Source organism: Notechis scutatus, chromosome 2 (genome assembly GCF_049901735.1).
Source record: "Notechis scutatus isolate UNSWTSFEM ecotype Mainland chromosome 2, rNotScu1.2, whole genome shotgun sequence".
Taxonomy (NCBI): Eukaryota; Metazoa; Chordata; class Lepidosauria; order Squamata; family Elapidae; genus Notechis; species Notechis scutatus.
The window spans coordinates 173,214,636-173,229,348 of NC_142010.1; the positions used below are offsets into that span (position 1 = coordinate 173,214,636).

General features: G+C 37.2%; 1 protein-coding gene across 6 annotated transcripts in view; it reads left to right on the forward strand.

Annotated features, from left to right (window-relative positions):
* RNF38 (ring finger protein 38) overlaps positions 1–14,713 on the forward strand; it is a 105,624-nt gene that overhangs the window by 22,275 nt on the left and 68,636 nt on the right. For 2 of the 6 annotated variants that reach the window (XM_087957424.1, XM_087957425.1), the window contains exon 2: positions 11,951–12,020. The exons of the other annotated variants lie outside the window; for them this stretch is intronic. The gene's annotated coding sequence lies outside the window, so the exon portion shown is untranslated. The remainder of the gene's footprint in view (positions 1–11,950; positions 12,021–14,713) is intronic. 6 annotated transcript variants of the gene reach the window in all.

Below are 14,713 nucleotides of genomic sequence, written 5' to 3' on the forward strand. Positions count from 1 at the left end.
GAATTCAGATATAATAGCAACTTGTCTTAAATGAGTGTTAACAAAATTCAGTTGGATCAAAGAAGGTTAATAGGATTTTAAAATGTATCAAAAACAGTGTTATCAGAAAGACATTGGAAAATCATTATACTATTGTAGCAAGCTCAGAGGTGGTTTTGGCCTTAGGCTATAGTTTGTAACACAGGGATGTTCTTGTCCTATAGGGATAGACAAAATTAGATCTAAATTATGGGTTGTTGAGAGAATCATCTCCGGAAGCCTGAAATCAGAACAGTTGGGAATCTCTCTAATGTCCATCTCCAAAGAGATTACAATAAATTGTACTATGGTATGGTTATTTAATTTTCTTAAAGAAATAGAAGTTGCACAGAAACACTAGGAAGATAAAAACTGACAAAAAGATGGATTTAGCTGTTAAAAGCGTGTGTGTGTCTATATGAAGTAACACAATCGATACATTTTTATATGCTATGTTTAAACTATAGGTTTAAACTCTGTTTTATTTGAGAATGGATCCTAATAATAGATTTTCTGCAATAACAGCTTCTGTCTTCCCTCTCAGTTTCTGCTGCCTGCCTGCCTTGTCATGTGAACACTGATCTACTATGGAGAGGGACTGTGCTAGTTTGGTTCCATTTTATTTGTGTAGAAGGTTGCTAAGATTTATAAGTAACTGAGTCCTAAACAATGTCAGCAATATGCTAAACTTAGAATATATTGATCGTTTCCATAATACATTCTATAGGTTATAGGGGGGCTTAGTATGTTGTGGATGCACCAAAAATAAAAGAGAGATAATCAAACCAGTCACTTAACTCTTAGAAGATTAAACTTAATTCTTAAAGAAACATAGTCATTCTCAGCTTAAACTAATTGCACAGAGATGTTTATGGCAACATCTAGACTCAGCCAGTTTTGCACAGCTGATGCTGTAAAAAAACAGAACTGGGAGAAAGAGTGAATGGAAAAAAAAACTCCACCCTCTCTATTACAAAACTTATTGCAAGGGTTTGCCAGTGCAGAATGCAGAGGTTAATACCAGGATTAATACCAGACCAACAGTCGAGCAGTAAACAAAAGCTTAATCAAGAAACTACTGAGAAGAAAACAGCCCCACTGATACTGACAGGGCAATCCACTGTATGTCTGCAACAAGACAACCAAGCTCAGAGAGCACCAAGGACTTCACAGTTCAATCTTGAGTTACAGATATTATCTTCTATTGATATATCGGTATACCTTTCTTGATCACTGATTAACAGCAGTGACCAACCCACTTCTGCTATTAACAAATGGGCCAATGGGAAAAGACCTAGTGGAATAATGAACCTTGCCAGTATATTCCTAATGCAAAGTCTCTAAAGATATGAAAAAATGATTGGAGATTGTGTATTTCAGAGGTGGTGGTTTCCATATAAGAGTTTATGCTGTCAGCACTTGATTAAGAGATTAGATGTGGCTAGTGGTACACTGGGTGAAATGTGTTGTGGTTTGATTTCAGTAGTGACCAAGTAGCCTAAACAGCTAACACAAATGTCTGAATAAAACTTTTGTAATTTTATTTATTTTTATTATTTTTTCCTAGGCTGTTTCCTTGTTGCCATATAGATAATAAACTGCTAACCAATATTACCCCCAATGTACAGTTTAAAATATAACATACAACAAAATCTATACTATTGTATTGGCTGTCTCCACTGCCTCCACAAAGGAAAAGAAGTGAGATAGCAGTCCTGACCTCTGCTAGAACAAGATTCTCCAGCTTAGGAGTAGTCAACGGTGCAGCTCCTACTCAAACCCACTTTCAACCATCATTAAAATGGAGTACTCGATATGCAAGCACCACTGACAATGTTTTAATGATAGCAATTTTATGAATGCATTCATGCATTCAATGAGGACTTCTTTAGGAGAAAAAATGCATTTGCTTCCTTGTGAGGGAGGAATCTGATAATGCAAGGGAATTCCAGGACTAAAAACTAGACTGAGAAGTTAAAAAAAGAAAGAAAAAAATTCCCAGAAGAAGGAAGTGATAAGCCACTTTTGAATTATTGCCAAGAAATGGCTGTAGTTGTGTCTTTTGAAGTCCCCAGAAGTCAAGCTCATCTTGAGGGCATTTTTATCTTTGATATGGTTTGTAGCCATAGTTAACTGTCACCTGAACCTGCATAGTTAACTGTCACCTGAACCTTCAAAGATACATATTTTACAGGTTAAAAAAAACACTATACTGTTATATTCACAGAGGAAGTTTTAGAAGTGAAGTAGAAATTGTGCCATGGACAATATAGAGAGTTTGTTTTTCTCCATTAATGAAATGTTTAATGTGTGTTCTGTAAGAGAGTTCTTTTTTTAATCCAACAAACCTCAGTTCCATGCCAAAGAATGAATATTCCGCACTTTTGAGGTGTCATCTAAGCCTGGAGCACTGTTTCTCAAATTTGGCAACTTCAGATTAGGATGACTTCAACTCCTAGACTTCTCCAGTCAACTGGGAATTAAAGTCTACCTGTTTTAAAGTTTCCAAGGTTGAGAAACACTGGCCTAGAGGCTATTAAATTATCAAGCACAAGATACCTTGAGATATATTCTGTGTTGAACCTGGTTGACTGTGCCAGATTTCATAATAAGCTGTGTTACTGCTTTTTGCTCCACATTTTTCTTCCATTGAAATAAGAGGTTCCAAAAAGGAGAGTGCGAAATATAGCAGCTACTGTGGTAACTAGACCGATAGTCCATAAATATGCACATTATCAAATATGATTCAGATTTGTGAAGAGAGAATTTTACATGCTGTGAAGCGTTACTGCCATACTTAACAGTACAGTTTTTATCAAAGATAAACCTAGCATTGTGTGTAATGTGTTTTTTTTAATTGAATCTGTGCTTTCAATCTCTCACATTTTGTCATTTTGTGGACATTCTTACAAATTGGGAGATCTGAATTGCTTTGAGTCTGGTCTCAATTTCTCTGATAAAACAACAAAGAGGATGGTCACATCTTAAAGTTAAATATAGTTGTTATGAGAGGAACGTTCGTGGCCTACATCAGCAGCCACCAATCTTTTGGGCACCAAGGACCGGTTCCTTGGGAAGAGGTTTTTCTGGGAACTGGAGGGGGCGTGGTTTCATGTGCTGCCTGCATCCCATGAATAGGGCTTTGCTTGTTTCTGCAGCCCAGTCTCTGGCATGGACTGGGTGTTGGGGACCCCTGGTGAACATTCTACTTTGTCATAAAATATTACTCTGATTCACTCAAAGCTTGGAATCGGAATTATAATATGTGAAGTCAAAAACAAACAACACTCAGGAAAGAAAAGGAATATTAAAAAGTGTGTCTGCTTTTACCGATTAAGTTAGTCCCATCTTTACTATGTAGTTGGCATGCATGGTACAATAAGAAAGTGTTCCAATGCAGGAGGTAGAGTAGCTCCGCTCTTCATTCTAAGATCTGCTTTGAAATTCAGGAATGTCCTCCCTAAGAACAGTAGCAGTGCTCTCTTATGAATCTGATGTGCTCAGTGGTTTTAGCAAAGGACGACAGAGACCATACAATTGAATTGAATGGAATGGAATACTTTATTTGACCAAGTATGATTAAGCACACAAGAAATTCGTCTCTTCTGGTGCAGAAGCTCTCAGTGTACATGCAAAGTAACAGAATAATGATAATCATAACAACAACAACAACAACAATAATACCAAAAAGATGGAAGTAAAGAAGATAATAGGGATAAATAATAATACTGTAGCCATACTACATGGGTATACTATACTGCTATAAGCCATACTACACATAGACATTAGACAGCACTGAGAGAATTAAATGTTCAGCAAGATGATGGCACAAGGGAAAAAGTGTCCCTATTTCTAATTTTTTGGGCATGCAATGCCCTATAGTGACATCCCGAGGGGAGGAATAGAAACAGTTTATGTCCAGGATGTGAGGGATCTATAGATACTTTCTCAGCCTTCTTTCTGAGCCAATTAATATACAAGTCTTGTATGGAAGTCAGGCTGGTTGCAATTGTTCTTTCTCCAGTCTTAACTACCCATTGGAGTCTGTATCTGCTCTGTTTGGTAGCAAAAGAGGATAAGCGGGTGATAAACCGCTGATATAATGTTGGCAAGGTTACTAAGACAAAGGTGGCATTTTACTGTTACTATTAAATAATTCTTAGGGTGAACAACTCTAAGCAAGAACAAACTTACCACCCAAAGCCAGGGAGAATTGCCTATCCAGAATTATCTGTAGAAATGTTTTTACCTTTGAATAGTTTTACTGAAAGCTTATAAACAGATGCATCGATCAATACTTTTTGGATACAAACAAGTGTGATTTTAATTATATACATTCAAATGGTACGCAAAAAGTGAGTACACATAAGGATAGTTCAAGGCTTAATTTAATAAAGAGGTGAAATTTATTGAATGGTGGATCTTGGCTGATACTTCTTTTAGGAATCTGGATAATAAAGTTCATTGATGTGCCAGGTATGTTACAAAAAAGGTTGATTTAAAGAATTAGAGCCTGCTTTGTAATGCCATTGATTTGAAGATGGATATTCTCTGCCGGTATCTAATTTGGTGTAAGGATACAGTGGCAAAGACAGATGGCTAAAGACACTATAGCATCATTTGGAGTGTTGTTACAAAATGAGGAAATCAATTAGTTAGAATTAGTTAAAATTCTGAGGAAGTATTGGAGCATTGCATTAAAATAGAAATGTGTATTTAGACAGTGATCAGATAAATAAATTATACAGGTTGACATATAATTAATGAAATATAGTTCTGTGCCTCTAAAACAATTGCATTCACTTTCCTTTCAGGTTTAAAAAAAACACAATTTCTTGTTTTTATAATAATAAAAGTATGTGTGTGGTTCACAGTTCAACCCTAAGCTACAAATATTCTCTTCTATCAATAAAATATTTATAAATTAATTTCCTTCCTGTCCGGATAATAAAGCTGTTTTAACTCCCCTTCTGTAATAAATTTAAATAAATTAAAATTTATTTTTCCAGTCCATCCTCTACATATACACATAGCATGATGAATGCACAAATTCCATCTCCCTTACACCTTTTCTACCTTGACTGTGTTTTTGCTATGATTTATTGGAAAATAAATTTTGAGAACTTGTAATGGAAGACTCAAAGAAGCTGCTAGATGTACTTCTACTAAAAAGATATAATATCTATATTTCTGCTGAAATGACCAGCAAACAGTGGAACAATTTTGAGCATTCTTTTGAGGTAGAACATAGGAAATATACTACTGCTATCATGCCTGTAGAGCAATGATCCTGAAAAATGTTTAGCTCATTGATCCTTTCATGATAGTTCATCGACTCCCACACTTTTATTATATGAAAATAATTTAGTAAATGCTATTTAAATAGTGAATGTACCATCAGTCAATTGCAGCTTTATTCAGGATAGCTTGCAGCCTGAGACAATACCTCGATCACTTCCAAACATCAACATCTGCTTATCCAGGTCCTTGGGAAGCACTTGATGGGTGAATCAAAATGCCAGATCCAATCTGAACATCTGGCTGACTGTGACAAACCAACAAAAACCATAATTCATTTATTTATTTTATTTTATTTGTCCAGCAAGCATTAGATAACAGGTATAAGTATAAGCATGGTTATGAATACATGAAATGGATACGAATAAAAAAGAAACAATAGGACAGGGACGGTAGGCACATTGGTGCACTTATGCACGCCCCCTATATATACAGTCCCATCAGCCCTTGGAAGTAGACATTGAGACGGTGACTTGATTGCTCTTGCTTCATTTGCTTTTTCCTGAGTGCTCTCAGCACAGAAATCACTATATCTGCTAACAACTGGTTAAGGCTATAAATATGTATGGATACTTAAGTGTTAGAGGTATATATTCCCTTTTAAATTTAAGAATTTAAAGGGCTTGTTGCCCTTACTGAGTAAATGACCTGCTGAATCTGTTGTCCACTTTCCCTTGGGAGGCATGGAACCAAGTGAAGATATTTGGTGAAAAGTTTTATTTGTTTAATCAATTTGTATGGTCACGCCTATGTCCAAGTACATGATTCTGGGCAGTTGACAATAGTTAAAAATAAGATAAAAACTGTATGAACAAAATTATAAAGAAGGTATTATGTAGCAGCCAAGAAAAACCAACCACCAATCACAATTAATGCAGCCATGATAAGGGCTCAGCCATATACCCAGGCCTCAGGCTTGATAATAAAACCAGGATTTCAAGGCCTTATGAATAGCCAGCAGTAAATCTGATCTCTGGAGAAATCCAGAGGGAAGATAACCATGACAGAAAAGCCTCTCTTCCTGTATCCTGTTAGATGTCACACTCTGATGAGTCTTCCAGATGGGACCTGGAACATGTCTTTCCTGCTGGATCTCACAGTATGGGTACATTATGGGGAGAGGTGGTCCTGCAAATAACCAGTCGCAAAATCAAATTGCTCCATATCTACTGCTCCAGCATTCTCACTAGTAGTTCTCTGTACCTAGGAAAGTAGCTAAAAATTCTGTAGCTCACTTAGGCTTAAGTGTGCTAGGGAGGTCATAATGTTAGGCATCTGATGCTCACAACAGCTTTTGTTGTTACTGTTGACAATATCTAGAATAGATGGAAATAAGGGTGGCTCATGCTTACAGCTGTCACACTGCTAATTTCTCATAAAAAGATTTTTAATGTTCATTGTACACATGTGTCCTGTAAGGTTATCTATGAACTGCCTTTGCATACAGGGGTGGGATTCAAATTTTTAACAACTGGTTCTATGGCTGTGGCTTAGTTGGTCATGTGACTGGGTGGGCGTGGCTTGGTGGTCATGTTATTGGCTGGGCGTGGCCAATTCAATATCACTTACATCAAGGCACATATCTCCTTGCCTGGCCTCTCATGACTGTGGGGATGCTGCAACAGTTGTAAGTGTGAAAAATGGTCATAAGTCACTTTTTTCAGTGCCATTGTAACTTTGAATGGTCACTCCACACAAGCAAAGTACCAGCAAAGGAGGAAAAAATAACTCCAGAGAAGTTCCTGAGACAGGAAGTCTAGTCCTGCCAAAAATGTAATAAGGGTTAATGGAGAGGCAGTTTCTGTAAGCAACACCAGAATGTTTCCTTCCTGCCTTCCTTACAGGATTAGGCCAGTAATTTCTTCTACCAACCGGTTCTCCGAACTGCTTAGAATGTTAACAACCGGTTCTAGCGAATAGGTGCGAACTGGTAGAATCCCACCCCTGTTTGCATACCATATCTAATTATATAAAATTTGGAAACAGTATTAAAAACAGTGACAGAAAATCAGCAATATTTGAAGGCAAAGTTTTGTCATGAGCAGAGATTCTTCTGAAAAGCATCTGGCTAGAGCTTTAGCAGGAAAGAAACTGAAATAAACACATAAGTGTTCAGAAAAGGATATCTCGACCACAATTTTGCAGCAGAAGTAAATACATTATGGGGAAACATTGGCTAATTGGTTTTGGTTTTAGGATTTTGTTTTTTGTTTTAATTGTTCAAGCAGTGCTTAAAAGTCTGGATATATGTTATGAGAGAAAAGAGTAAAAACTACTCTGTACACAGCTCTAAATACAGAAGCCGCTTAACAGATATTTTAGGGTTTTTTAGGACATGACCCTTGGTCCTACCAAATGGAAACTACTACAAGGAGAGAAAGGCAAAGGGTAATGTGCAGAATGAAAGAGTGATATCAATAGGCCATCCAGCCATTGTTTCCTCAAAGGCTTCTTTAAGTATGCATTTACATGTCTGTTGAATATTCAGTAAGCATCTTCTCTTGCTATTATGCATGTTCTCCTAGCATCCTACTGCTCTGAAAGAAGGGTTAAGAGTTCAGAACATGAGCAATTGATGATAAATTCCAGCTTCTTAAAGGTTTGGGGTCCTCTTTCTTTGTATCTGTTTCTGTTGAAGTGTTTGCTGCTAGGAATATATAATTTTTAGCATGCAGGAACATCTGCATATACTATATCATTTGAGATATATAGTTGTCATTAATAGTTGTCATTGTCAATCTTTTGGACATGTTTTGATATGGCTTCTTCAAGAAATTTTTGACAGGAAGTTTCCAAAGGGCTGAAATCTTAATCCAAAGAGATTTATAAAATACACAGGGACTTGGACAATTTTTAGAAGCCTCATGTTGAGACAGTTATGTTATACTTATCATCTGGGTATCCAAATTACTTTAGTCTGTTATATAAAATAACGCATTACAATAACAAGTAAGATACATAGCCTTTAAAGGGTGTAAACTACTTAAAACAGTTTGCTACACAGCATGAAAACCAATGTGGTCTAGTAGTTTAATGCACCAGGCTAGGAACTAGGTGATTTGAGTTACAGTCATGAAAGCTGGCTGGGAGACTGGGCCAATCATCATGTGATTGACCCAGCACAGTTGTTGTGAGGAAAATAGAAGAAGGAGGGAGTTTTAAGTATCCCCACTGCCTTGAATTATTTATAAGAACAATAAAGGTAATATATATGTAAATAAAAATACTTGAGAAGATTCTTGCCTTGAGATGTTTCTTACTTACCCTGTAGGAATCTGTGCTTTATCTGTAAGTGATCACTTTATTGATTGGTACAATGAAGATTGCTGAAAGAGTGTGTGTGTGTGTGTGTGTGTGTGGGTGGGTGAGTGTGTAGGTGTAGTCATTCATTATTCATTCATCCTTATATGCATGCACATTAGTCTGTAAGTTCTTACTATAAGACTTGTTCCAAAATAAAAGCAACCATGATCTTACTAGATTTCTACAAATGAGTGAATGTGATTAGAGAACTACTTAACATTTTAAACAAGATTGATAGAATCTGTACTTATTTCTCCATAAGGTTCTATGTTCCCTGGAATAGTTCTTTTAAAAAAAATGGTATTCATTTTTTCCTATGCCAAAGGACAGTGTGTGTGTGTGTGTGTGTGTGTGTGTGTGTGCACGTACACTTTTGAAATTCTTACAACTGCTTTTCTATTATTGAAGCCTTTTAAAATAAAAACAATACCGTGACTTTCAGTCAAGTGGCCTACTTTCCATTCCTCCCTTTTTCCATTCTGCCGTCTGAGAGCAAAAGAGAAGGTTTGGATTAACATTACAGCCTGATGGAAAGATTCCAACTGTAGGTTCTTTTTGTGTAACTTCAATTTGCAGTGCCAGCAGATGGTAACTAAAAAATTGATTACAAGGTTTAAAGAATATTCTTTGCCACCCAACCATGTTTAAAATACTTCGTTTCTTTAGAAGCTGGCATCTTAGCTAAAAGATGAAATAATGTTATACTTCAGGTTAACAATTCTAACTTTAAAATCCTCATGCCCACGGTTAGAACATCGATTCTCGAATATATATTGCCTTTCTAAACCTGTGCTGTCTTGTTATCTTAACAGAAGTACCCTGTGTAGACCTGAAACAGGTTGCTAATGAAAGTCAACCAAAGTGGATTTTTTTCTAATTGGTCATACTCAGTTGGTGTCAGGCTTCTCAGAACTGATCCTCAAAATCAGCTTATCCCAAGATGATTATGGGCTGTTGATCACTTCTTCAAGGCAGGAATGTATATGTTATCCTCTATCATATTCTGCTCACCCAAAAGGCAAAAAAAATCTTAACAATTTTTTTTTACTATGCATTAAAATTGAAGTTTTTACTTGTCTCAGCTCAAACAGTACTATGTTTCACTTCATTATGGGTGAACTACCCTACTTCAATTGGCTACTGTGAACAGGTAGTCCTTGACTTACAATCACACTTGACCCCAAATTGAGGATAGGAAGGTATGGAGAGGTATAATGAAAATTGAGGATAGGAAGGTATGGAGAGGTATAATGAATGTTATTGATGTAAACTAGTTTGAAGCTGTTTCCTTTTATTTTTCTTGCCTTATACACCGCTCAAAAAAATAAAGGGAACACTTAAACAACACAATGTAACTCCAAGTCAATCACACTTCTGTGAAATCAAACTGTCCACTTAGGTAGCAACACTGATTGACAATCAATTTCACATGCTGTTGTGCAAATGGAATAGACAACAGGTGGAAAGCATAGGCAGTTAGCAAGACATCCCCAATAAAGGAGTGGTTCTGCAGGTGGTGACCACAGACTACTTCTCAGTTCCTGTGCTTTCTGGCTGATGGTTTGGTCACTTTTGAATGCTGGAGGTGCTTTCACTCTAGTGGTAGCATGAGACGGAGTCTACAACCCACACAAGTGGCTCAGGTAGTGCAGCTCATCCAGGATGGCACATCAATGCGAGCTGTGGTAAGAAGGTTTGCTGTGTCTGTCAGTGTAGTGTCCAGAGCATGGAGGCGCTACCAGGAGACAGGCCAGTACATCAGGAGATGTGGAGGAGGCCGGAGGAGGGCAACAACCCAGCACCAGGACCGCTACCTCTGCTTTTGTGCAAGGAGGGACAGGAGGAGCCCTGCCAGAGCCCTGCAAAATGACCTCCAGTAGGCCACAAATGTGCATGTGGCTGCTCAAACGGTCAGAAACAGACTCCATGAAGGTGGTATGAGGGCCCGACGTCCACAGGTGGGGGTTGTGCTTACAGCCCAACACCGTGCAGGACGTTTGACATTTGCCAGAGAACACCAAGATTGGCAAATTCGCCACTGGCGCCCTGTGCTCTTCACAGATGAAAGCAGGTTCACACTGAGCACATGTGACAGATGTGACAGGGTCTGGAGACGCCGTAGAGAACGTTCTGCTGCCTGCAACATCCTCCAGCATGACCGGTTTGGCAGTGGGTCAGTAATGGTGTGGGATGGCATTTATTTAGGGGGCCGCACAGCCCTCCATGTGCTCTCCAGAGGTAGCCTTACTGCCATTAGGTACCGATATGAGATCTTCAGACCTTTTGTGAGACCATATGTTGGTGTGGTTGGCCCTGGGTTCCTCCTAATGCAAGATAATGCTAGACCTCATGTGGCTGGAGTGTGTCAGCAGTTCCTGCAAGACGAAGGCATTGATGTTATGGACTGGCCTGCCCGTTCCCCAGACCTGAATCCAATTGAGCACATCTGGGACATCATGTCTCACTCCATGCACCAATGCCACGTTGCACCACAGACTGTCCAGGAGTTGGGGGATGCTTTAGTCCAAGTGTGGGAGGAGATCCCTCAGGAGACCACCTGCCACCTCCTCAGGAACATGCCCAGGCATTGTAGGGAGGTCATACGGGCACGTGGAGGCCATACACACTACTGAGCCTCACTTTGACTTGTTTTAAGGACATTACATCAAAGTTGGATCAGCCTGTAGCATGTTTTTCCACTTTAATTTTGAATGTAACTCCAAATCCAGACCTCCATGAGTTGCTAAATTTGATTCCCATTGATAATTTTTGTGTGATTTTGTTGTCAGCACATTCAGCTATGTAATGAACAAAAGTATTTAATAAGAATATTTCATTCATTCAGATCTAGGATGTCTTATTTTTGTGTTCCCTTTATTTTTTTGAGCAGTGTATTATTGATATCTTTGGCTTGCTATTCCTTACTCTTTTTCTGTGCACTGAATAATCTTGTTTATCCTAAAATGGAATGATATAATGGGTATATGTATGCTCTATATTATTCCAGACCACCAGTGACCTGTTGAATCATCATTTCATAGATGTTTCCTTACCAGATTCCTCAATGCCTTCAACCATGGCACAGCTTCTATGTGCTTGAAACGTTCTTTAAAATTCAGAGAGATATTCAGAGATGTATCTGCCTTAAAAGTAGTCCGTGTTGAACTGTATATCTATATATACAGTTCATATAGCATATGATATATATAGCAGTGGTGGGCTGTTGCCAGTTCAAATTACGATCTAGCGAACCGGTATGAATGATGATCAGTTGGCCCCACCCATCCACCCACCCTTGCCCTATCCTGTCTTACATTTCCTTCTTTTGCAGCTCAGCTGATTTGCGTGGCAAAGTGGATTACCGCGCCTCAGCTGTTCTACTCACCTGGGAAGGCCAGAAGGTGAGCTTGATAGCTTCAAAAGGGCGCACAAAGCGCACGCTCACAGAACCAGTTAAACTGGTTGCAGCCCAACACTGCAATCAAGATAATCCTTGATCTACAACAGTTCTGTTTGAAGTTACAGAGGCATTGAAAAAAGTGACTTCTGATCATTTTTCACATTCTGATGGCTGCAGCATCCTCATAGTCATCCTTTTAATCAGATGCTTGGCCACTGACTTTTATTTATGATGGTTTCAGTGTCCATCAAGGATCATACCATTTTGCGACCTTCTGACAAGCAAAGTCAATGGGAAAGCCAGATTCATTCACTGTTACTAATTTAACTACTGTAAGGATCTACTTAACAAAACCTGGCAAGACAGGTTATAATATGGAGCAAATTTCACTTAACAGTTGTCTCACTTAGCAACAGAAGTTTTGGGCTAAATTGCGGTAGCAAGTTAAGGACTGTCTGTATAAATAACTCAACACGAAGGCAGTCAAACATCAGATGCTGGCCTAAGGAAGTGTTTTGTGACATTGTGTATTATGTCATAAACTGCTTTATGATAATTTTTAGGTCATGAAATGTTTTATAAAATTTTCCAAATTTAAATTGACCGGAGTTATAGGTCCCAGATTTTGGGTGTGTTCTGTACATTAGCCTGTTTGAAGCAACTTGACTCAAAAATTCTTGCCCTGTTAAGCATTGTTTTACCCAGTTAAAGAACAGTTTTAGAAGTATATAGATAAAGGAAAGGAGAAATATTGTTGTCAAAAGAAGTTTTGTCTGCATTATACGTCAATTCCAGTTGCTTAAGAGACTAAATTATCTCTATTGGTCTAGGGGTCTGTCAAAATCTTACACAGAGAGAGAGAGGGAGGGAGAGAGAGAGAGATTGGTTCCTTTTCTATTCCATGACAACTGATATTCAGAACCATGGGCTCTAGAAATAAAATACAGTTGCTATAATTAATTAGTATTGCTTTGTATAAATTGTCTAATTCCTTAAGCCATTAGCCATACTCCATCTTGTGGTACTGAAGTCTGCAAATTAATTCCATTTTCTGTTAAAAAAAAATACATGCACATCTGTCTCAATCTAATGCTACAATTTTGGGGGCTGTTTTTGATCGGCCTATATCCTGGTGGTCTCTATCAATCGATCATTCAAGTATTAACCTGGCCTAACCCTTCTTACTATCCTAGCCAAGGCAAATTAATGTAGGTCCTCCATACGAAAGGTACTACCATATTGTGATGTTACAAAGCTAGTTTACCATTGGTTCAGTTTTAATACATTGTTTTTAGCATGTTAATGAAACTTGTAGTATAATAATCAACTTTACTAATAAAGCTCAATATTTAAAGGAATTTGTGCCTGAGAAAGACACAGAATTATAAGCTAAAATATGTAAACGCTTTTCAATTTTAAGATTGTTCTAAATCTTTAAACCATTTCACCTTGTTATCAAAGCACATGAATGTTAGTGTTTTTCTATGTGAGACTTGGGAAAAACCTATGTGTACTGATTGGAAAAGATTATAGGAAGTATGGACAACTTCATGTTAAAACAGTTTTTTGACAACCAGTCTATCTTTGGGTACAATTCAGGGAATGATTTGTGATATATAAATGTTGACATAATTTATGCTCAAGATGTCCAGAAGATAATGTGTTCCCTAAAAGCTTGATTGTCTCTTAAAGCCCTTGGGAGAAGCTTTAAGGAAAAAGAGACTTTCTCTTTTTCTTATTAGAAATTTTCAATGTAATAAAATATATAAAGCAAAGAACAAAGATAGAAGACATGGGACACAAAACAAAGAATGCAGCTTCTCAGTATTACAACAAATTCATGGGCCTAGGTTGAAAATGTGTCATTGTAAAAATTAAGCATGACTTCAGACAACTCCACAGTACGTTTCCTGCTACTGTGCTTAACATTTTGTTATGAAGTGGCCTTTGAAAAGATGTTAAGGTAATGCTTTGATTTAAATGGAACTCATCTGTGGTAGAAAAAAATATATATCTATATTTCTCAAAAAAAAAAAAAAATCCACATTCCACAAGAGATCTGTAGAATTAATAGGAAAGAAGAGAGGAACAAATATTGGCTCCTTAAATGAGGTTAGTTACACATACTGCTTTTGGCTGATGTTATAATCCATATTGTCTATAAATCAAAATACTGTTGCTATGTATATTTTCTAAGACTTTCAAGCTTTCTTAATAAAGTTGCTAAAATTTAGCTTGAACCCATATTTCTCCCACACTCCTTTTTAATGATCTGTAATCCCTTAATATGGGGTAGAGTTATTAATAGGCAATATACATATTTCTAAAGTAATAAATATATTTCTATCTACATTTCTGATAGTACTGTACTCTTTTTTAAAAATGTATTGATTATACAGTTTACTATTTAGAATTCTCTTCCTACCATGACTTATTTATGTCTGTATTGCTAGATATTTGGAACTAAGAGTTTCATTGTACAATATTTTTGGAAGAATTTCTCATAATGAAACTCCTAGTAAAAAATAAAATAGGACAAAAACATTTCAACATATTTATTTGCCAATTTGTATCTATACTTGAATAGAAAATTCAACTAGGGAATAGAAAATTCAATTATACCATAAGCAATAACATAATTCATATGCTTTTAATAAAAATTCTTAGTTATTCTCCCTTTTACATAAAAATGTA